The following is a 23337-nucleotide window of genomic DNA, read 5'->3' on the forward strand; positions in this document are numbered from 1 at the left end:
GCCTCTTGCTCTCTTCAAGAAACCATCATCATATACAAAAACCTGGTACCAATGTTATATGTTTAATTGACACAATCGACAAAGTCCATGTAAATCAAATTCTTATAGTTTGAAAAATCTTCGGCTTTATTACCTGTTGATTTTCATCACCCTCAAGCATGGATCTTGTCCACAAAGGGATTGTGGACTTACTGTCTTCATGCATAGTAGGTGCCAAAAATTTGCCCATATCTGCCAAACCAAGACTGTCAGCAATTGTTGCAGCCTCCTCCTTAGAAGGCAATTGGATTTCATATGTCCTAGTTTCATCAAACATCTTCTTTGATATCTCCTTGTGCCAGGCAGGTACTCGGAGTCTTGGATTGCAGAATTAGCTAGTAGATAATTGTCAACTCCTTCCTCTATCGAGCCCATGTCTGCTTCACTAAAATTTGCTAAGGCAACCAAGCAATAGTCTTCACGAATATTGAAATGTTGCATAATGTATGTTAATAATGTCTGTTAATAATACATGATCAGCTTGGGCTGCCATAGTAAAGATGGGCAAGGAAGGTAGTGAAAACTCCCCTTGTTCATTCTCATTAGATTGACATCTTCCAATGAAATAGGTGCTGCATCGAAGGAGATAAGGGATGCATTAGCCTCAAAGGTTTCCTTTTTGCCCTCTACCCTCTCCTCTGTTGGGTCTATAGTCACCTCTTCCTCAACTCCATCATCCTCGATTGGCATTTGAGTGCTTTGCCAAAGTCACTGTCTCAGGCTATGAGTCCTCAGTAAGAAGATGCAGAAAACAAAGAAAACTAGTACTAAATTGGAGCAGGCGACACTTCTTTGAGTGTATTGGGCATTGCTCCTCTACTCTATTGCTGTTGCAGCTGGGAATCTTTTCCTCCTCTTCATGACTTTGTCTATTAAAAAATCTGACGGATGAACATATCGTTTGGTAGAAACAATGTCTTCATACTCCTGCTCACGGTCACCGAGAACAATCCTACAAGAATTAATGACGTTCTCAAGAGAAAGTTCCTTGTTGAACATTGAAGACAACTCATGCAAATGCTTGTGGACTTATGCATTTTACAAGAACATAAACAGCTTTTTTGCACAAGACTCCCTAGCCTCGTCATCCGACTCATAGACAATGTCCAACTCTTTCGAAGACATGCCTAAAAAAAACATTTCAGTCAATTAGAACATGCACGCTTATTATACATCGGGTTAATACCTGTCGATAAGGAGATTTGGATATACACATGCAAGCCCCCTGTCTCTTGGTACTAGCACAAAAAAAGAGGGGTCAGTACCAAGGTAGAGGGCTCACATGGAATTTACGAGCCCATCACCGCTTGGTATTGACCCCTAAATTTAAAGATACTTAAAGGGGTCAATAAGTTTTTTTTTAGATGAAGCCTTTATATATTAAATAAAAAACATACAAGCGGCATATTTTGTATTTTAGTTGTATTTTTTAAGCTGAAATAGTCTGTCTTCTAGGCCTGAAAATTAATGGCCTGCCCTAACCTTCAACGTGAAAGCCTATCAACTTACTTGGCCTTCATATTTAGAGAAAAAATATGAAGGTTTTTGCTTTAGTGGAGGGTGGCTCAAACCGGCTCGCACCCCACCTCATCATGTGTGTGTGTGTGTGTGTGTGTGTGTGTGTGTTGATCTTGTTCCTTTTAAGTGTTTTGAGAGAGAGAGAGAGAGAGAGAGAGAGAGAGGGAGGGAGGGAGGGAGGGAGGGAGGGAGAGATGAGCATACCTGCAGAAAAAATTAAAAGCTTCAGTTTTCCAAGACGAAGGGGCAATGGCATTGGCGATGCAGAGGGACGGCAACGTATCTTACTCAATGCAAATGGGTGTCTCAGCTTATCACAGAGTCAGTTTGCTTTGAGGATTTAATATTAGACTTAAACCTAGAAGGATTTTAGCTTACAAAGAAAATTTATGAAATAGTGTAAAGTTCTAAAAATGTATGTCCCAAATTGCTTGATTTGCTGGTTTGAGAAGAGTCCAATGGGAATTTGGATACGTTTCTCAAAAATATTTTCCCCGAACACTGCTCCCAAGGGAGATTTGGGACATTATCGACTCATACCACTCGTGTGGACATTTAAAAGGTCGGACGCATTAATGACACATCAATATGGTATGTACTATGTGCTCACTCCTCTCCTTTCTTACATGTGTTTATTTTTTTCACCTCTGAGTCTCTCACAAAATAGCAAGAGCCAAACGCCATTGCTGCTACATCCATCATCCTCCAAGTCTCCGACTACATCAGCCTCCTCAACGCCCCCCAAACTGAGCCAAATGCCATCGGCCTCTACATCCATTGTTTGCAGGTATTTCAGAGTTCTTTCAGACCCTCTATTAACATTTTGCTGGTTCCGACCTGTGGGTTTTTGTCTGTGCATATCACTTGGTTTCGACCTTTGGGTTTTTGTTTGTGCATATTGCTTGGTTCCGACCCCATAAGGGGATAATATTTTTCGTGGGATCAGTACCAAGCAATTCAAAGGCCTCCGGAATCCTGTCTACTTTATATAACTTGGTATCGACCCATTGTCATAATGTTTTTCGTGGGGTTAGTACCAAGCATTTCGAAGCCCTCTGGAGTCGTGTTTGTTTTATATCACTTGGTGGCAACCCCATTGTCATAATGTTTTCCATGGTCAGTACCAAGCGATTCAAAGGCCTCTGGAATCTTGTCTACTTTATATTGCTTGGTATCAACCCCACTGTGATAATGTTGGTCATGGGGTCAGTACCAAGCGATTCTAAGCCCTCTGGACTCTTGTTTGTTTCATATCACTTGGTTCCAACCCCATTGTCATAATGTTTTTTGTGGGGTCAGTACCAAGCGATTCGAAGCCCTCTGGAGTCTTTTTTTGTTTTATATCGCTTGGTATCGACCCCACTGTGATAACGTTGGTCATGGGGTCAATACCAAGCAATTCAAAGACCTCCAGAATAGTGTCTGCTTTATATCGTGCTTGGTACCGACCCCACTATGATAACTTGGTCATGGGGTTAGTACTATGGATTCTAAGCCCTCTCTGGACTCTTGTTTATTTCATATCGCTTGGTTCCGACCCCATTGTCATAATGTTTTTTGTGGGATCAGTACCAAGCGATTTAAAGCCCTCTGGAGTCCTGTTTGTTTTATATCACTTGGTACCGACCCCACGGTGATAACTTAGTACCGACCCCACGGTGATAACTTGGTCATGGGGTCAGTACCAAGTGATTCAAAGGCCTCCGGAATCTTGTCTACTTTATATCACTTGGTACCGACCCTATTGTCATAAAGTTTTTCGTGGGGTCAGTACCAAGCGTTTCGAAGCCCTCTAGAGTCTTATTTGTTTTATATCGCTTGGTGGTGACCCCATTGTCATAATGTTTTCCATGGGGTCAGTACCAAGCGATTCAAAGGCCTTCGAAATCCTGTCTGCTTTATATCTCTTGGTATACCGACCCCACTATGATAACGTTGGTCATGGGATTAGGACCAACAAACGATTCTAAGCCCTCTAGACTCTTGTTTATTTCATATTGCTTGGTTCTGACCCCATTGTCATAATGTTTTTTGTGGGGTTAGTACCAAGCGATTCGAAGCCCTTTGGAGTCCTTTTTGTTTTATATCGCTTTTGGTACTGACCCCACTGTTGATAACATTGGTCATGGGGTCAGTACCAAGCGATTCAAAGGCCTCTGGAATCTTGTTTGCTTTATATCGCTTGGTACCGACCCCACTATGATAACATTGGTCATGGGGTCAGTACCAAACAATTCTAAGCCCTCTGGACTCTTGTTTGTGTTGAAATATACAAGTGAATGGGTGTGTGTGAGAACAAGCCCTTAGCAAGAGGCTGTAAAAGAGAATCTGTAAATGAGTGAGAAGTAGTGAAAAGGTGAGAGGTATCTACTAGGAGAGAATAAAGGGTAGCATGAGAAGATGTGTGGAGATATTCTGGGAAAAGTGAAGAGGTGGAGAGAATCAAGGAGAGATTAGTGGGATTAGATGTTTGGCATCTTATGGATGTAAACTTTATAAATTGAGGCATTGGCCTAATGAGAATTTGTTGGTTTTTGAGTATCCATGCCTACATTAAGCTATCACTTAATTGCTCACTAATCTCATCTTAATCATCATCTAATCACTTTGCTAAGTGTTGATTCTTGCATTTGATCCACCATAGCTCATCACTTTGCTTGCATTTTAACATGGTATTAGAGCCTAGCTTAGGATCCATCCAATTTATGAGCTTATTATCTTGCTAATCACCCTATTAATTAGGATTCAAAGATAATCAAATTTTTAACAAGTTCTCTGCACCCCCAGCTGGTGGAGGGGCTTGATCTCCCTCCACGCTTAACATTAGGCAATAGCCTCTCAGCCACACATAGCTAACTCTTCCATGCATCAACTCATCTAATCATATCTTCAAACCGCCATCTCGGGACCTACAGAAATCCGCAAAATTGCCAGTGCTTTTTTCTGAGAGTAAAGCTGCAAAATTATCTTCACTACTTGGAATTGGAAGCAAAGGAGCTAGCCCAAGGAGTTTTTGGTGCTTTGAGCATGCTGGTGGCCTCAAAATCTAGAAATTCTTCAAGGAAAAGTGGAATCAAGCTTTGCATCAAATCTGCAAGTGACTTTGGTATAAAATAGAGATTAAGCTTTCAATGTTTGGTCAAATATTTTGTTCCTTGGCTTGATCCTCTACTAGACTAACTGATATTGATGGCTTTGAAAGGAGTTGAGCTCATTTGAACTCTAAGGTCCCAGATCTGGCCTCCCCGCTCACTCTGTTTTCTACACACAAGATAGGGGATTACTAATCAGTTGATTAATCAGCACTAATCATTGTGTTTTGGTGAAATTGAGGGTTCAAATTTACCATTGGGTATCTGATACACAGATCCCTATCACTTCAGATTACAATTCGGAGGTGGTTTAATACTCCAACCATTCATTACAAATTTTTTACCCTTGACTTTATGTAATTTTTGGTGAATTTATGCTGATAAATCTGTTGTAATCATCACCTAAACACCAGATTGAGTTGTAAAAGGGTAGACATTGCCCTTGAATCTTGAATTGGATCAAGAGGTAAGACCCCCTTCACATCATCCCATGAGCACGGCACAAGAGATAGCTAAATTTAATGGGGAGCAATTTTATACATGGCAAACAAAAACCATGTATTTGCTCATGAGGAAAAATCTATGGGGGCTAGTTGAGGGAAGAGATGAATGTCCAGAGGTGATTGGGAAAAATGAGTGGAAGAGCAAGAATGAGAAAGCATTAGGACTCATCGCACTTAGTTTAAATGATGAAATCATTCACCACATCACAGGGATACAATGGGCAAAACATGCATGGGATGAACTCAATAAATTATTTGGCACTCAAGCAAAAAATTCAAAGATAAATCTGCTAATGCAATTCTACAAACTTGATATGAAGGAAAGTGAACCTTTAATCACACACTTGAACAAATACAAAAGCATTAAGAAGGTAGAGGATGATGAGGCACTAACAGTGCTTCTAAAGAGTGTAGACAAAGGTGAATATGAAAACATTGTAGCAACCTTAAAGAATGTACATGAATTGAAGCTGCATGAGATAGAAGAAGCTCTACTAGAGCAAGAGACCAAGGTCAAAGAGAAGAAATGGGTGGACTCAACAGCTGGAGAGGAAAAAGCATTCTTCACCCAAGGAGGATTCTCACGAGAATGAGGACGAGGAAGAGGCAGAGGAGGAGGAAGTACCTTCACTTGCCACAACTGTGGGAAGCTAGGACACATGGCAAGAGACTGCTATAGCAAACCCAGAGAAGAAACCCAGAGAAGAAGGAATGACATCGGCAAACTTCATGGAGACTCCTAAGGAAGTGGAGTCACATCATCTTTTCTGAGAGAGAGAGAAAGAGAAACCCCACAACCCAATGTAACCTGCCCCAACAAAGTAAAACCACCCTTGAGCCACCGATGATGTAGGCCATGTGGTAGATGTATGTGTGAGCACTTTAGTCAAGGTCACAGGCATTTGTGGTAGCCTTGGACACATAGAGAGAGATAGTGTCAAGGACTATGAGTTAGGGACTTGAGGCACTGGTCGCGGGCTACCAAGTAAGAGGGAAACTTGGTATAGGGTCCAGGTGTGTTAGGATTATTCACTTGAGGGGAGGTGTTGAAATATACAAGTGAATGGGTGTGTGCAAGAGGCTATAAAAGACAATTTGTAAGTGCATGAGAAGCACTGAAAAGCTGAGAGGTATCTACTAGGAGAGAATAAAGGGTAGCATGAGAAGATTTAGGATGTGTGGAGATATTTTGGGAAAAGTGAAGAGGTGGAGAGAACCAAGCAAAAGAGGTGGAGTGAATCAAGGAGAGATTAGTGGGATTACTTGCTTGGCATCTTGTGGATGTAAACTCTATAAATTGAGGCATTGGCCTAATGAGAATTTGCTGGTTTTTGAGTATCCATGCCCACATTAAGCTATCAGTTAATTGCTCCACTAATCTCATCTTAATCATCGTAAATGAGCATATTTCGATTATCCCTCTAATTTGCCTCTTCTCTTGAGAGCTTTGGAGCTTCTCTCTCCTCCACCGTCTCTTGGAGATTACTCTCCCCCTCTTGGTGGCCAAGGACTTGTTTGGGGGCTTCACTTCTAGCCAAAGAAACAAGCCCAAATCAAAGCTAAACCTAATTTAATGGTTTTTTTTTCAATTCTCTCAATGATTTTCTTCTTCTTAACCCCTCTTAAGCTTGAGAAGCTTTCTAAGCAATGGATTTTTCTTCAAATCAAGCTTTCCAAAGATTCATAATATCTATTTAGATTAATGTTAATTTTTATGCTTAATCATAATGTTTTCTTTAAGAAAATCTCTCTTTTAGAAAGATTAGTCATTCTTATGGCTAGATCCTTAGTAAGAGGATGATTCTTATTCATAATCTCTTTATTTTAATCCAAACTCTAAGCTTGACAAGCTAGATAAAGAGATTAGTTATTTTCATGATTTTTAATTTAGGAAAAAGGATGATTAATTCTTTTAATCTTGTTTATGATATGGAAAAATCATATTAACTCATCCTAAACTAAAAGAGGGTTATGCTAACATTTTCAGAAATGAGGAATGGTTATTCTAGTTTAATCTAGAGAATTAATCATAATTATGCTTATAATTATGGTTATAGTTGTGCTATGTATGCATAAATTTAATTTTAGTTTAAAAGAGGAGTTTCTACCATATTTTCATTACAAGTATTCAATTTAAAAGAGAAAACTGAATATTCTCAGTAATTGTAGCGAAGCTATGATAAATTTTCTAGAAAACAATGTAAATCTTATTTTTATGCATAATTTTAATAAAGCAAAAAGAGGAATTCCTATCATATTCTAGATTTATATACTTTATGCTAAAAGAATAATTTTTATCATATTTATGGAAAATACTTTTTTGTATTTATGCATAATTATTTAATTAAGAGAAAAGATGAATTTTTTATATATATTTATTTTCATGCATAAAAATTTAGATGTAAAAAAAAGAAATTTTCATGATATTCTAGATGCGAACATTTAAATGCTAAAAGAGAAAATTTTGGTATATTCCAAAATATGGATATTTTTATTTATTTAAAAAGAGAAATTTTCATTGTATTTAAGTAGAAAAATGTCTAAATTAATTTTGATGTTAAAAGAGGAGTTTTCACCATAATTTCACATAGGAAATTATGGTATCCTAATGTTGAAGAACAAATTGATGGAAAGAATATTTTAAGATATTTCTATGTGGATTAATCAATAAAATGATGCATATTCATAATGGAGTATTGGAAAAAGAGTTATTTTTATAAAATCCCATTATTTTCAAATATAACTATTTTTAAATCTATTGTGGTAAAAAAGAATGAATTTTTATAAAATTGGATCTTTCCTTACAGTTGGAAGTCATCGTTAATTTATCAGTTTATTAGAGAAAAAATCCTTAGGAATCAAAGTTAGAAGTAAATCGAATAATTTTTGCTTAGACCACGACCATGAGAATGGCGGGCTAGTAAATTACTTGCACATCTCTCGAATCTGAATCAAGCAAAACCTCGTGAGACCAATTCCAAATCTTCGTTTTACGAAGAATAAACTACCGGCCGAATTAGAGAAGTTTCCTAGACCCGATATCATTGAGAAATGAATTGGAAATTCATTGAAATTGATGGGTGGATTACCCTGACATGAGATTCGTGATTTTCATTAAGAAAGTTGGGTTTTCGAGAAAAAGGGTTTTGTGGAATCAAACTCAAAACAGGAAAATTGGAGAGAGTGGAGCCTCTCTCTCCTCTCTTCAACCATCCTTGGAGCTTTCCTTTCAACACACAAACCAATTGATTGGTTTTTATGATAGAGAAGCAAGCAAAAACAAGAGGTAAAGTGTAATTTTATGGTTTTTCTCTACTATTCTCAATGTTTTCACTTCTCAACCCCTCTCAAGCTTGAGAAATTTCTTAATTAAGTGTTTATAATGCAAATCAAGCTTTTCTCAAGAGTTGTAGTGAATAATTAAGAAAAGTTTACATTTATGCTTAGGATGCTTTTATGTTTATCTCTCTCTCCCCCAAAGAATGGTCATTCCTATGACCAATTCTCTATTCAATTGATGCTTCTCATGGAGAAATTCTCAATTCACAAATCAAACTCTAGGCTTGTGAAGCTAGAGGTTAAGAAAATGGTTTTTTATACTTATATGCTAGTAAATTATGGTAATTTTATGAGTTAAATCCATAAATTAGATTTAAGACTAAAAGATAGTTATACTATCATAATTACATTACTAAGTCTTATTCTTTTCAAAAATATTAAAAATTGTCAGTAATAGTAGCGAAGCTTTGGCAAAATTTTTAAGAAATTGATATATAATTCATTCTTATGCATAACATGAAAAGAGGACTTCCTACCATATTCTAGGATTGAATATCCTAGGCTAAAAGAATGATTTTTATCACATTAATTTTTAAGGTTTATGTATAATTAAATAATTAAGAAAAGAGAAAATTATGGTAATCTTATTTAAATGATAAAAGATGAATTCCTATGACAATTGAAATTCAATCATTTAAATAGGAAAAGTGGAATTCTTAGCATATTGAAATTAATGGATATTTTATTTAAATTCAAAGATGAATTTTAGATAATTTTATTTTATGCATGAGAAATATTTAAATAATAAAAGAGAAATTCCCATGACATTTGTAATTCAATCATTTAAATGAAAAAAGTGGAATTCTTAGCATATTGGAATTAATGGATATTTTATTTAAATTCAAAGATGAATTTTAGATAATTTTATTTTATGTATGAGAAATATTTAAATGATAAAAAAACGGGCTGTGATAGGATGTGAATGGATGTGATAAGATATGAATGGATGTGATAAGATGTGAATGGGATGTGATAGGATGTGGTGTGATGAAAATGAATATGGATGAGATGTAAAGTAAATGGATGTGAATATGGATGATGAGATGAGAGGATATGTGAAAGGGTGAGATGTGATGTAAACGGATGTGGATGTGTATGTGAAAGAATTGGATGTAAACGGATGTAGATGTGTATGTGAAAGAATGTGATGTAAACGGATGTGGATGTGTATGTGAAAGAATGTGATATAAACGGATGTAGATGTGTATGTGAAAGAATGTGATGTAAATGGATGTGGATGTGTATGTGAAAGAATGTGATGTGAACGGATGTGGATGTGTAAGTGAAAGAATGTGATGTAAATGGATGTGGATGTGTATATGAAAGAATGTGATGTGAACGGATGTGGATGTGTAAGTGAAAGAATGTGATGTAAATGGATGTGGATGTGTATGTGAAAGAATTGGATGTAAATGGATGTGGATGTGTATGTGAAAGAATGTGATGTAAAGGGATGTGGATGTGAAAGTGATGTGGATGTGGATGTGGATGAGATGTGATGTAATGAAAAGAGATGTGGATGTGAATGTGATGTGGATGTGGATGAGTATGTCGATGTGGATGTGAAAGTGATGTGGATGTGGATGTGGATGAGATATGATGTAATGAAAAGAGATGTGGATGTGAATGTGATGTGGATGTGGATGAGATGTGATGTGCTGTAAAGGGATGTGGATGTGAATGTGATATGGATGAGGATGAGATGTGATGTAATGTAAAGAGATGTGGATGTGAATGAAATGTGATGTGATGTGATGTGAATATATGTGGATGTGAAGTGATAGATGTGAATGTATGGATAGATGTGGATAGTCGTGCGCATGTGAATGATTGGATGGATGTGGATGAATGAGATGGGATGTGTACGAATGAGATATGATGTGGATGTGATGTAATGTGGATGGAATGAATGAGATATGATGTGGACGTGATGTAATGTGGATAGAATGTATGTGATGGAATGGGGATATAATCAATGTGATGAATGTGAATGGATGTGATATGATGTGAGTCGGTATAAGTGTGAATGGGTGAGATGTGATGTGATATGATGTAAATTGAGATAGATCAGAATGGGTGATATGTGATGTGAATGGATGTGATGTGATGTGAATCGAGATAGATGTGAATGAATGAGATGTGATGTGATATGATGTAAATTGGGATAGATATGAATGGATGATATGTGATGTGAATAGATGTGATGTGATGTGATGTGATGTAAATCGGGATAGATGTGAATGAATGAGATGTGATGTAAAGAATGAATGAGATGTGATGTGAATGGATGAGATGTGATGGGATGTGAACCGGGATAGATGTGAATGAATGAGATGTGATGTGATATGGATCAGGGTAGATATGAATGGATAAGCTGAGAATGAATGTGATGTGATGAGATGTGGATATGGGTAGATGCGAGGGGATGAGATGTGGATATGGGTAGATGTGAGTGGATGAGATGTGATGAGTATAAATATGGAAAGATGTGATGAGATGGAAAATCATGTGATTGATGAGAATGGATGAAGGACGATGGGAATACATATGATTGATGAGTATAAATATGGAAAGATGTGATGAGATGGAAAATGATGTGATTGATGAGAATGGATGAAGAACGATGGGAATACATATGATTGGACTTGGATTAAGTAATGTGGATTGATGTGGAACAATGTGGAAAGACGAGAGTTTGCTATAGAAACTGTATTTATGACCTGTTTTTAAATGGTTGTTTTATGTCAAGAATGTTGGGGAAGCATTTTGACCATCTTGTGAATGAGGTCGTGGAGACCTAACTGATAAAGTTGCAATAGCTGATGGAGAGTCAACGGAGGACGTCTCGCGTAGCAAGGTCGCTCGGCCGAGGTCTTGACCAGCCTCCCCTCGATTCAACGATTTAAATGGTGAGCTTCTAGTACGGTGGATGAGGGACCAAGGAAGCGGCCTATGAGTGAAGCACTAGGTGACCTGCGAAGGATCCTAGAGGGTGCTGACCATACGGTGCTCGGGCTCTGGGGTCACCGAAGATACCCAAGCGTGCATCGAGGAAGATATTGGAACAAGGAGTAAGAGTTGTTTTCTAAATTCGGGCATGGATCTGGTTGATTGACCTTGCTGGTCCTCAATAGATGAGTCCAGGGCTCTTTTATATGGATCTGTTGGTTGATCTTACTGATCTTCAACGGAGAGTCTATTTGGATTTTTATAAGTGAATATATTTCCGGGTACTATGAGCTAGGAACTATTGAAAAGGCCCCTGAGTGGACAGGTGGTGAGCATTCTGGTTGCCAATGATGCCATAGGTACACCAATGAAGGAATGATTGGAAATTGGAATTCAACTGGATATTTTAGAGGATTATGAACAATGACACTATGGTTTCATTAAAAGATTGTTTTAAAGACAGCTGAATTTGTGAAAAAGACAATTTTATATTGGGTGTGTAAGTGGTGTGACTAGCTTGAACTTTGCATAAAGATCCAGCTAGGGGGCCTGGGAACTCTTTTCCCTGGTACCCAGAACAAAACCTAACCAAATTCCTAATTGGATCCCATCACTACAGTGGTTGGGCGGTTGGCTAACCCATGGGACTGGATGGGGTTAGGTTGGACTGATGGATCCCTAAAATGAGACTCAATTCTGTTATGGTACGATAGATGAAGTAAATCCTGGATAGTCTTGTTCTATGGAAAAGAATCAACGGGTGTGCCTCTCGATGAGGAAAAAAGCATTGGTCTCTATGATCCAAGTGCAAGTTTCTTCCTTGATCTGACCAAGTGACTTACGGGTTCGATCAGATCAGTTTGGTTAGATAAGGCTCTTGACTACGTTAGAGTAAAAATATCCTAAAGGAATCGCCCATGCTTTCTGGGCGAGGGAAGTTTTTCCGGGTTTGGTTTTGGAAGAACCGAGGGATTAGTCTCTTGTCTGGATATCGGTGGGCGAGGCCGCGAGTGTGAGGCTCTGCCCCGTGCAAGAAGTGCTACTTCCGCTGCTAGCACCCTGAATTCGTTGTGCGGAGGGGGCAGGGATCTTTCAGCTGGTATCAGAGCGAATTGGCTAAAGTGGATCAACCGAGAAGCTAGAAATGTCAAAAACTTATGTAGTACTAGTAAAAGATTGAAATTATGTGACGAAATTCATACAAATTGATATTCAGAATGAAATTCATAAATTGGTAATTGGGTCTTCAGATGGAAGTACTGCAATTGTATGGAATCCCTTACTTGCTTGAGGCCTAGATATGATGGTATTTATCTTATAATTCCAAGATCGTGATTACCCGTATATACCAAGGGTATAACTATAGCTCTTTACTGGCAGTATATACGAGTAAATCTAAGACCTTGAAATTATAAGCAAACATGCTATCCAGATGATGAATTCGAATGCTGGGGTTGATATGATTTTAGAATTGTGGTTGAGAATTGATGAGTTGATTTGGATTTTGATTGAAAGATAATGAATCCTGAATTCTAGTTGAAAGAAGATAAGTTTAACAAAGCCATGATGAGGATGAATGGGACGAATACCAGTGATGATGATAATAACTGGAATGATGATTGTGACTTCAGCAAATCCCTATGAGATTTGTGGATTGTGCTAACAGATTGCTACTGTTAACACTTGACCAAGTGGATCAAGTTAAGGGATGACAAATTAAAAACCTACATAGCTGAAATTCCCATGGAGGAATGTTTAGATGGAATTTTCGGTCTAATGGACCATTATTGTGTTAAGAATATGAATGATATGTTCTGAATGAATTGTTATCTGATAATGAGTTCTATATGAAGGGAATCTAACACCATATTGGGGAATATGGGAATTTTCCACAAGTTTGGGACACGTGGTCAAAAGTTTGGATTAACCAACTTGAACACCACTAATCCAAAATGAGCGCTTTATAGCTCTTTAGATTCCATTTTTCAAGCGCTTTCCAATGATAGGTCATATGATAGGGTTTTGAGAAACTTACAAACATGTTATCCATGTCCCCTTTTTTAAGTATTCAAAAATGGGAATTGGGAAATTCCCAAATTCACTAATATGGTGTTGGATCTTTATCCCAGGATTCTGTTGGGTTGATCAGACTATAAGGAACCCCAGAATAAGTTGGATCTTAAGGGAAAGCGTTTGTCCTCTAGCTGCGAGATGAGGACATCTCACGTCTTTTAAGTGGGGTAGGATGTAAGATTCCTCCCTTCAGCTTTTGAGTAAGAACCTCCCCTTCTAATTTTGTAATTATTCCCCTCTCTGAAATAAACGAAAGATCCTCTTTTGGCCTAGAGAGAGAAAATGTCTAGAGAGGTAATCCAAAATTGAGATATTTTTGGATATAAAAATCCTCCTAGTGTCTAAAATGGTTTCCCTTGAAACAGAAATTCAAAAAGAACTTTCCAATGTGCATAAAGGACCTAAGCCTAAGGGTCTAGATTTTAAGAAATTTCTGGATTATGGTCCAATTAAGGTTCCTATGGACCAATTGGATTAATCCAAGTGTAGGGAGGAGATAAATCCAATGAATAAAAGAAAATACCCAAAAATGAGTAAATGCCCACATAAGATGAAGAGTTGACTGAGTACAAGGTTTATTAGTTAAAAACTATGAGATATTACTTAAAAAAATGAGATATTTTGGTATAATGATACATTTTTGACACCTTGGTAAGGAGAAGGGGGGACTTCAAGGAGGCACCTATTTCACACATGTGGTGGAGTTTTTAACTCAAAACAATTGTGATACTTTTATCTCTCCTGTCAACCAAATCAAGAGGGAGACAAACTAGGTCCAAATCTTATCCAAACTCAGCCAAATTGAACCTAGAAAATTCTAGAATGTAGTTTGTCTTGGTTAGAGGCCTCCCTCACCTATAAATAGATCCTTAGTCTTTTGTAAAAAAATCTGTGAACTATACCATGCCAGTATTATACTAAAATAATGATATTTTTTTATTATCCCTTAAAAATCCTCTACTTTTGGAGAGAGTGGAGCCTCTCTCTCTCTCTTCAACCATCCTTGGAGCTTTCCTTTCAACACACAAACCAATCGATTGGTTGGGGGCTTCTTCTATGATAGAGAAGTAAGCAAAAACAAGAGGTAAAGTGTAATTTTATGGTTTTTCTCTACTATTCTCAATGTTTTCACTTCTCAATCCCTCTCAAGCTTGAGAAATTTTTTAATTAAGTGTTTATAATGCAAATCAAGATTTTCTTAAGAGTTGTAATGAATAATTAAGAAAAGTTTACATTTATGCTTAAATTAGGATGCTTTTATGTTTATCTCTCTCTCCCCCAAAGAATGGCCATTCCTATGACCAATTCTCTGTTCAACTGATGCTTCTCATGGAGAAATTCTCAATTCACAAATCAAACTCTAGGCTTGTGAAGCTAGAGGTTAAGAAAATGGTTTTTTATACTTATATGCTAGTAAATTATGGTAATTTTATGAGTTAAATCCATAAATTAGATTTAAGGCTAAAAGATAGTTATACTATCATAATTACATTACTAAGTCTTATTCTTTTCAAAAATATTAAAAATTGTCAGTAATAGTAGCGGAGCTATGGCAAAATTTTTAAGAAATTGATACATAATTCATTCTAATGCATAACATGAAAAGAGGACTTCCTACCATATTCTAGGACTGAATATCCTAGGCTAAAAGAATGATTTTCATCACATTCAATGGAAAACTAATTTTTAAGGTTTATGTATAATTAAATAATTAAAAAAAGATAAAATTATGGTAATTTTATTTAAATGATAAAAGAGAAATTCCCATGACAATTGGAATTTGATCATTTGAATGGGAAAAGTGGAATTCTTAGCATATTGAAATTAATGGATATTTTATTTAAATTCAAAGATGAATTTTAGATAAATTTATTTTATGTATGAGAAATATTTAAATGATAAAAGAGGAATTTCCATGACATTTGGAATTCAATCATTTAAATGGGAAAAGTGGAATTCTTAGCATATTGGAATTAATGCATATTTTATTTAAATTCAAAGATGAATTTTAGATAAATATATTTTATGTATGAGAAATATTTAAATAATAAAAGAGAAATTTCCATAAAATTTGGAATTCAATCATTTAAATAATAAAAGTGAAATTCTTTGCATATTGAATTAATGGATATTTTATTAAAGAAAAGAGAAATTTTAGATAGATTTATTTTATGGTAAAAGAGGAATTGCTATATGACATTGGAATGCAATTAATTAAATGCAAAAAAAGGAATTCCCATGGTATTTGAGATCCAAGAAATTAAATGGGAAGAAGAGGAATTTTTAGTATAATTTAATTTATGAATATTTATCAAAAGTGAAAATATGGGTAGAATGGATTTTTGTAAATCCCATGAATTCTTTTATTCAAAAGAGGAATATTGAATATAATTCATTTGAGAAATTGAGAAAGAATATGGAAATAGTCGTCGAGAAAAAGAACCTTTGTCTAGGCTAAGCAATTGGCAGAAATTTAGAAAAAGTCCCATTATCGGTATCGAAGTAGGAAAAGCTATTAAATGAGAATAGATGTGATAAGATGTAAATGGGAACAATTGATTCGGGTTCAGTCAGATCAGTTTGGTTAGCTAAGACTTTGACTCGTTAGATCAATTCTCCAGTTAGATGATTTTCTTGGTGGAATCGCCCGTGCCTTCTAGTTAAGGAGGGGAGTTTTTTCGAGTTCGGTTTCAGAGGAACCGCCAGGCTAGTCTCTTGTCTGAACATCCGTGGTGGGCAAGGCCCCAAGTGTGGATCCCTGCCCCGTGTGAGAGGCTAACGCTGCTTCCGCCGAGCGCCCTTGGAGGAGGCAGGGGGTCTCACAGCTGGTATCAAAGCTTTGTGAAAAGCTAATAAGGAAAGAACGAATTCTTATCAGAAAATTTATAATAAAAACTCAAAAAGAGCATTTATGTATTGTATTTTCATTCCTTAAGCTTCATTAATGAAGATTTTTAATCAAAGAATTTGGTGTTATAGATGGAAGTTCCATGCTTATCCGGTATTCCCGATCTCACAGGATATGACTGCTTTCGCCTTCAAGTATATCATCTCTTCTACTCATACAACTCGAACGAGCCAAGCCAGTCTCGCAAGCCATTCCGAGGACTTATATTTCCCAGACCCAATGGAGAGACAGCAATACAAGTGGTTTGCAGGAGGGCAGTATGTCCATGCCTCTTGCGACCAGTGCGTGATGCTGAGGGAGAATATCTCGTTCGCCATGATCCTGATGAGGCTAAAAGTGATTCATCTATATCACCCCACGCCTTGAGATTTCAAACTTTCCTGCCATATCTATAGACTTCTTAGCCGCTTTAATCCAAAGAGTAGGATAGTAGCTCCTTTGGCAGTGATGAGGGAACATTTGTATCGAGGCATGTTTGTAGCCTAGTATCGCCGTCTTATGCATTTCCTGCGGGTTTTGACTTTCTGGAGCCGAGATGCTCTATGTACATATTGTAACCTTTATATAAATAAAGAAATGTTTTGTGGAAAATTTCCTATTATATAAGTGATTGTTTATTATATGACGAATTGAAGAAGCAAGATCTGTTACTCAGACATATGTCATAGAACTCCAATAAGATCGTTTATCTTGTTTAAGCAATTATTTTCCAAACCTCTTAAGTCTTAGGATCTCGTTGACAAAATCAAATAAAAATTTAGTAATGTATCATTTTTGGCAAAATCATGAGGCACGCGAACTGTGGCCGATAGCCAGATTCTCACATTGCTTATTCCACATCCAGTCATATGTATTCCCATTGTCCTTCATCCATTCTCATCCAATCACATCATATTACATCTCATCACATCTATCCTCATCACATCACATCACATCCATCCACATCACATCTCATGCATTTCACATCTATCCAAGTCCACATCACATCTATCCACATCACATCTATCCAAGTCCACATCACATCTATCCACATCACAACATATCCACCTCACATCTCATCCATTCATATCACATCACATCCATCTACATTCATTTAGATCCACATCACATCCACATATCATCACATCATGTTCACATCTATTTACATCACTTCACATCCATTCATTCACATCTCGTCACATCCATCCTCATCTTATCACATCCATCCACATCACATCATATTCATTCCATCCACATTACATCACATCGACATCTATCCACATCACATCACATTCATTCCATCCACATTACATCACGTCCACATCTATCTATATCACATCACATCCATTCACATCTCATCACATTCATCCACATCCATCCATTTATTCACATTCACATCTATCACATTCACATCTCATCCATTCACATCTCATCTCATCCATTCACATCTCATCACATTCATTCACATCCATCCATTCATTCACATCTCATCCATTCACATCTCATCACATTCATTCACATCCATCCATTCACATCTCATCCATTCACATCTCATCTCATCCATTCACATCTCATCACATTCATTCACATCCATCCATTCATTCACATCTCATCACACCCATTCACATATCATCACATCTCATTCTCATCCATTTACATCACATCACATCCATTCACATATCACCACATCTCATCACACCCATTCACATCTCATTCACATCTCATCCACATCCATTTACATCACATCACATCTCATCCACATCTCATTACATCCACTCACATCTCATCACATCACATTCACATCTTATCACACCTATTCACATATCATCACATCTCATTACATTCACATCCACATCCATTTACATTCATTCAGATCCACATCACATCCCGTCACATCCATCTACATCTATTCAGATCCACATCACATCTTATCACATCCACTTTTAGTATAGTTTCTCTACTTTCGATACTGATAGGACTTTTCTAAGTTTCTACCAATTGCTTGACCTAGTTAAAGGTACTTTTTCTCGATCCCATTAATTATCAGAGTGTTGTTGAAGGTTTAAAAAGAGAAAATAAACCTTATCAGAATTGAATAGTAAAAACTCAGAAAGAGCATTCACGTATTGTATTTTCATTCCTTAAGCTTCATTAATGAACTAATTCTAAACTTTCGTTTACTCATTGGATCCTCGATCCTCCCAGGGATTCCAGATTCTCTTTTCTGAATAAGAATTATCCAAGTTTTCTCGATGGATATTTTCACATTCTTTCTCAAATTTTTCAATTAAGATATATTCAATATTCTTCTATTTGAATAAAAGATTCATGGGATTTACAAAAATCAACTCTACCCATATTTCTCAATAATAATACTCAAAATTTTACTTTTGATAAATCCTCATAATTTGAATTATGCCTAAAATTCCTCTTTTAACATTTAATTGTTTGGATCTCGATTATCATGGGAATTCCTCTTTTTGCATAAAAATAAATTTACCAAAAATTTATCTTTTGTCTTAATTAAATATTTATGCATAAATACAAACAAAATATTTCCTATGAATATGATGAAAATCATTCTTTTTGCATAGGATGTCTACTCCTAGAATATGGTAGGAAGTCCTCTTTTAGCATTATGCATAAAAAGAAGATATGTATTATTTTCTGAAAAAATTTGCCATAGCTTCGCTTCCTATTATTGATAATTTTTAATTTTTCCTAAAAGAATAAAAGCTTGTAATGAAAATATGATAGAATTTCTTCTTTTATACATAAAATCAAACTATATATTCAAATCATAATTTTAACCATAACTATAAACATAATTATGATTATTCCACTAGATTAAGTTAATTTAGACATTCCTCTTTTCCCAATTTACTAGGATAATCCTTTTCTCATTCAGAATGAATTAAAGTAATCTTTATTTACTCATAAACAATCCAAAAAGGATTAACCATTATTTTCACTAATCCAAAATCATGAAAATATCAATTCTTATCCTCTAGCTCATCAAGCCTAGAGTTTAGGTTTAAATTAAGAGACTTTCATTGAGAAGCATCCTTTTTCAAGAGATTTAGCCATAAAAATGGCTACTCTTTTAGAGAGAGAGATTTACGCTAATTAAACATTAAGAATCTTAGGGAAAGCTTGATTTGAATAAAAACTAGCATTTTGAAAGCTTCTCAAGCTTGAGAGGAGTTGAGAAGAAGAAAGTCATTGAGATAATTTAGAGAGAGAGATTTAGCCATAAAAATGGCTACTCTTTTAGAGGGAGAGATTTAGCCATAAAAATGGCTACTCTTTTAGAGAGAGATTTACTCTAATTAAACATTAAGAATCTTAGGGAAAGCTTGATTTGAATAAAAACTAGCATTTTGAAAGCTTCTCAAGCTTGAGAGGAGTTGAGAAGAAGAAAGTCATTGAGATAATTTGAAAAAAATCATATAAATCAATTTTACCTCCAAGTTTGGCTTGATTCTTTATTAGCAGCCAATCAATTGGTCCACTAAGAGGAGAAGAACAAACTCCAAGAGTTGTTGTAGAGAGAGAGACGCTCCAAGCTCCCAAGAGAGAAAAATTTAAGGGATAATAGAAATATGATTATTTTAAGATAATACTGGCATGGTATAGCTCTAATATGAAAATACAAAGGAATGAGGGTCTATTTATAGGTGAGGGAGGCCACTAACCAAGTCCAACTCGGTTCTAGAATTTTCCAGCTTCAGTTTGACTCAAATTGGATAAGATTTGGACTAGTTTGGCTCCGTTTTTGATCTAGTTTGTTCCAAGAGAGAGGATAAAGAAAAAATATCACATTTTTTTGAATTAAAAAACCCAACCACACATGTGAAAAAGGTGCCTACCTCAAAGGTCCCCCTTTCCTTACCAAGGTGTCAAAAATGCATCATTTCTCTAAAATATCTCATTTTTTTACTAATATCTCTTAATTTTTAACTAATAAACCTTATACTCAGTTAACTCTTCATCTTATGTGAGAATTTACTCATTTTTGGGTATTTTCTTTTATTCTTTAGATTTATCTAATCCCAACACTTGGATTAATCCTATTGGCCCATTGGAACCTTAATTGGACCATAATCTAAAAATTTCTAAAAATCTGGACCCTTAGGCTAAGGTCCCATCTTATACCATTTTCAATTAATTCCCAATGCACATTGGAAAGTTTATTTTGAACTTCTCTTTTAGGGGAATCCATTTTAGACATTAGGAGAATTTTTATATCCAAAGATATCTTAATTTTGAATTACCTCTCTCTAGACATTTTCTCTCTCTAGGCCAAAACATGGTAAAACAAGATCTTTCTTCTATTTTAGAGAGGGGAATAATTACAATAACAGAAGGGGAGGTTCTTACACCTTTACACCTCAAAAGCTGGAGGGAGGAATCTTACAAATCTCCTCGTATGTAATGTCTTCTCTAATTTGAGAAAGATATGTTTTAGATAGTGTGTTCAGCATTGTAAGCGATTGCCCTTCCAAATATATCTCCATTACTAGAGGTGTATTCTCAGGATCCGACTCCAAATCTTGATCTAATGGAACAAGGTTGCCATTAACATAATGATATCTGGTGTAGTGAAAAGTTACAATGAAGTTTTGATAGCCAATAATGTAGTTGCAAACTATTGACTACTTCTCCAAAATAGAAATGATGCCTTCTGTCTTTCTCCTATCCCAACCATTGTCCAAAAAGTCAAGTGCCTTACTTGACTTACAAATAAACATTGTTGAAGTATTCCTTATTTCTTCATCAAATAAAAAGTCAACAAATACTTCGATAGGCATAAAAATAGTAAGCTTGACATTCTTTGTTGCCAACAGATGCCTTAAGAGACTTCTGTATGTCGTGATACAACCTCATCCTATAACTTTCACTAATTTGTGAAGTTGGCAAAATGGCCAATCTTTACTTCCAAATAATGGTAGGGGTAATTGAGTCAAACGACCCCATCCAGAAGATGTATTTGGTTCAAAGTACTGCATATCATAGAAAAATATGCCTTGGTTTGCAAGATCTCTATGAGTTCTTCCTTTGTAAAATTTTTCTCCTACATATGCATGGAAAATGTCAAAAATTCCACTTATACTCTCCACTGGTTGCCAGTCTATCCTATTGGATGGATAAATATCTGCATAAAATGAAAAGATCAGACATTTTTAAAACAACAATTAGACACTTTTAAAACAATAAGGAGACAGGATTGAATGGATAAACAACTGCATAATAACAACAACCAAACACTTTAAAGCAAAAGAAGCTTTGATTGAGATACTACTCACAATTGGGACGATATCGTGGAAGACCAGGAGGAAATATTTTCACTCTCAAGTCTCATGTTGGAAAACATATGTTGTATTAGTACCTCTGTCACACGCTTGCTAGATTTACATACCTTGAACTCTTTAACTTGTCCCTTGAATGGTTGCACAAATTCATTAGCATTTCTTCTCTTCCTCTTCCTTCTCTGTAGAAGTACCCAGCTCTTGATTGTAATTGTAGATGGTATCCATCTCCCATCGTCCGTATTATTATAGCTATTTGAATACAGTAATAGCTGAAATGCTAGTGTACGAGGCTTTCTATAGGTTGCCATTTTGTGTAGCAAAAGACACATGGAAGAAGAAGATGAGAGCTTAATTTGGAGAAGACTTAGAAAAAGAAAGAACGACTGTGTTGGAGATGAAGAAGATCAAAGCTAGTTTTGGGGGAAAACATTTACTCAACTTAAAATAATAATAAAATAATACTACCAAATCATTAACTACCACTATCTTTTAGCTTACGTGCAAAGATTCGGCAATATTATTTTATTATTATTTTAAGTTGAGTAAATGCTATTTTAAGATGCATTTTGAGCATAATTTTACTCTATTTTCTTGAATTCTTGCTTTGAAATGCCGAATTTCTCCGTTACGGAAGCCTCTTCCTCATTGGTTAAGCGCCACTCTCTCTCTAAAACTAAAAGGCCCAAAAATGAGTCCTTATTTCTCCTAATGGAGAATTTGTGTCTTTATAGTCATATCTATTTCTATATTAACACATAATATGAAATAGAAGAGGATGATGATCTTACAACATAAAACATTAACATAAGAGAGTTAAGCAACCGTATATCGATGATATCTACATGTAGCATCTCTTTAATCATTTTATAATATGATGATGACATTCAACAAACTAATTATGTTATAATTTTTAAATTCCACTTTCTTAGAAGAAGATGGTTTTTGAATGTTGCTTTCTTAGTTTTTAGTGTATTAAAATTTTAATAGTAAAACCAACAAAATAAATTTTATATGATATCACTAAGTAATAATTAGTGATTCTAGAACAATCTTATTATTAGATTAGAGATTTATTTGTGTAATTATAACATATATTTTTTTAATTGACATGATAATTTTTTATGTATGATCATTTAATACAAAATGGTCACATAAATAAATCCATAAAATTAATTTATAATTGAACATTCTTTACCAATATGCAAAGAACCATGGGATTCACTATCCCATCTAGCAACCCTTCTTCACATTGAGCATTCTCGTATGCCCAATCCAAACTTCATGAGGCAAAACTTCACAAGACCAACCTTCTTGAGACATTTATCTCCTTGGCAGCATCTTTGTTGATGACACTGCATCCAACATCTCCAAAATGCTAAAAGCTCTTCTTGTAAAGTCCATGGGTAGCTTCTAAAGACCTGCAATCTTCCAATGAACCATAAAATGCATAATCTCACACAAATGCTCTCCCTAATGATGATAATAGTGTGCCATATTTTTTTTCTACACACAAACCATGATAAATTAAACACACACCAACCTAGGCATAGCTAAAACTACGCTCTGATACCATACTAAGAAAGCGGAATCGTGATAAGCATAGTATAATCATAAGATTACAATAA

The sequence above is a fragment of the Cibotium barometz genome, chromosome 20 (genome assembly GCF_041138505.1).
Source record: "Cibotium barometz isolate CiBa-2024 chromosome 20, ASM4113850v1, whole genome shotgun sequence".
Lineage (NCBI taxonomy): Eukaryota > Viridiplantae > Streptophyta > Polypodiopsida > Cyatheales > Cibotiaceae > Cibotium > Cibotium barometz.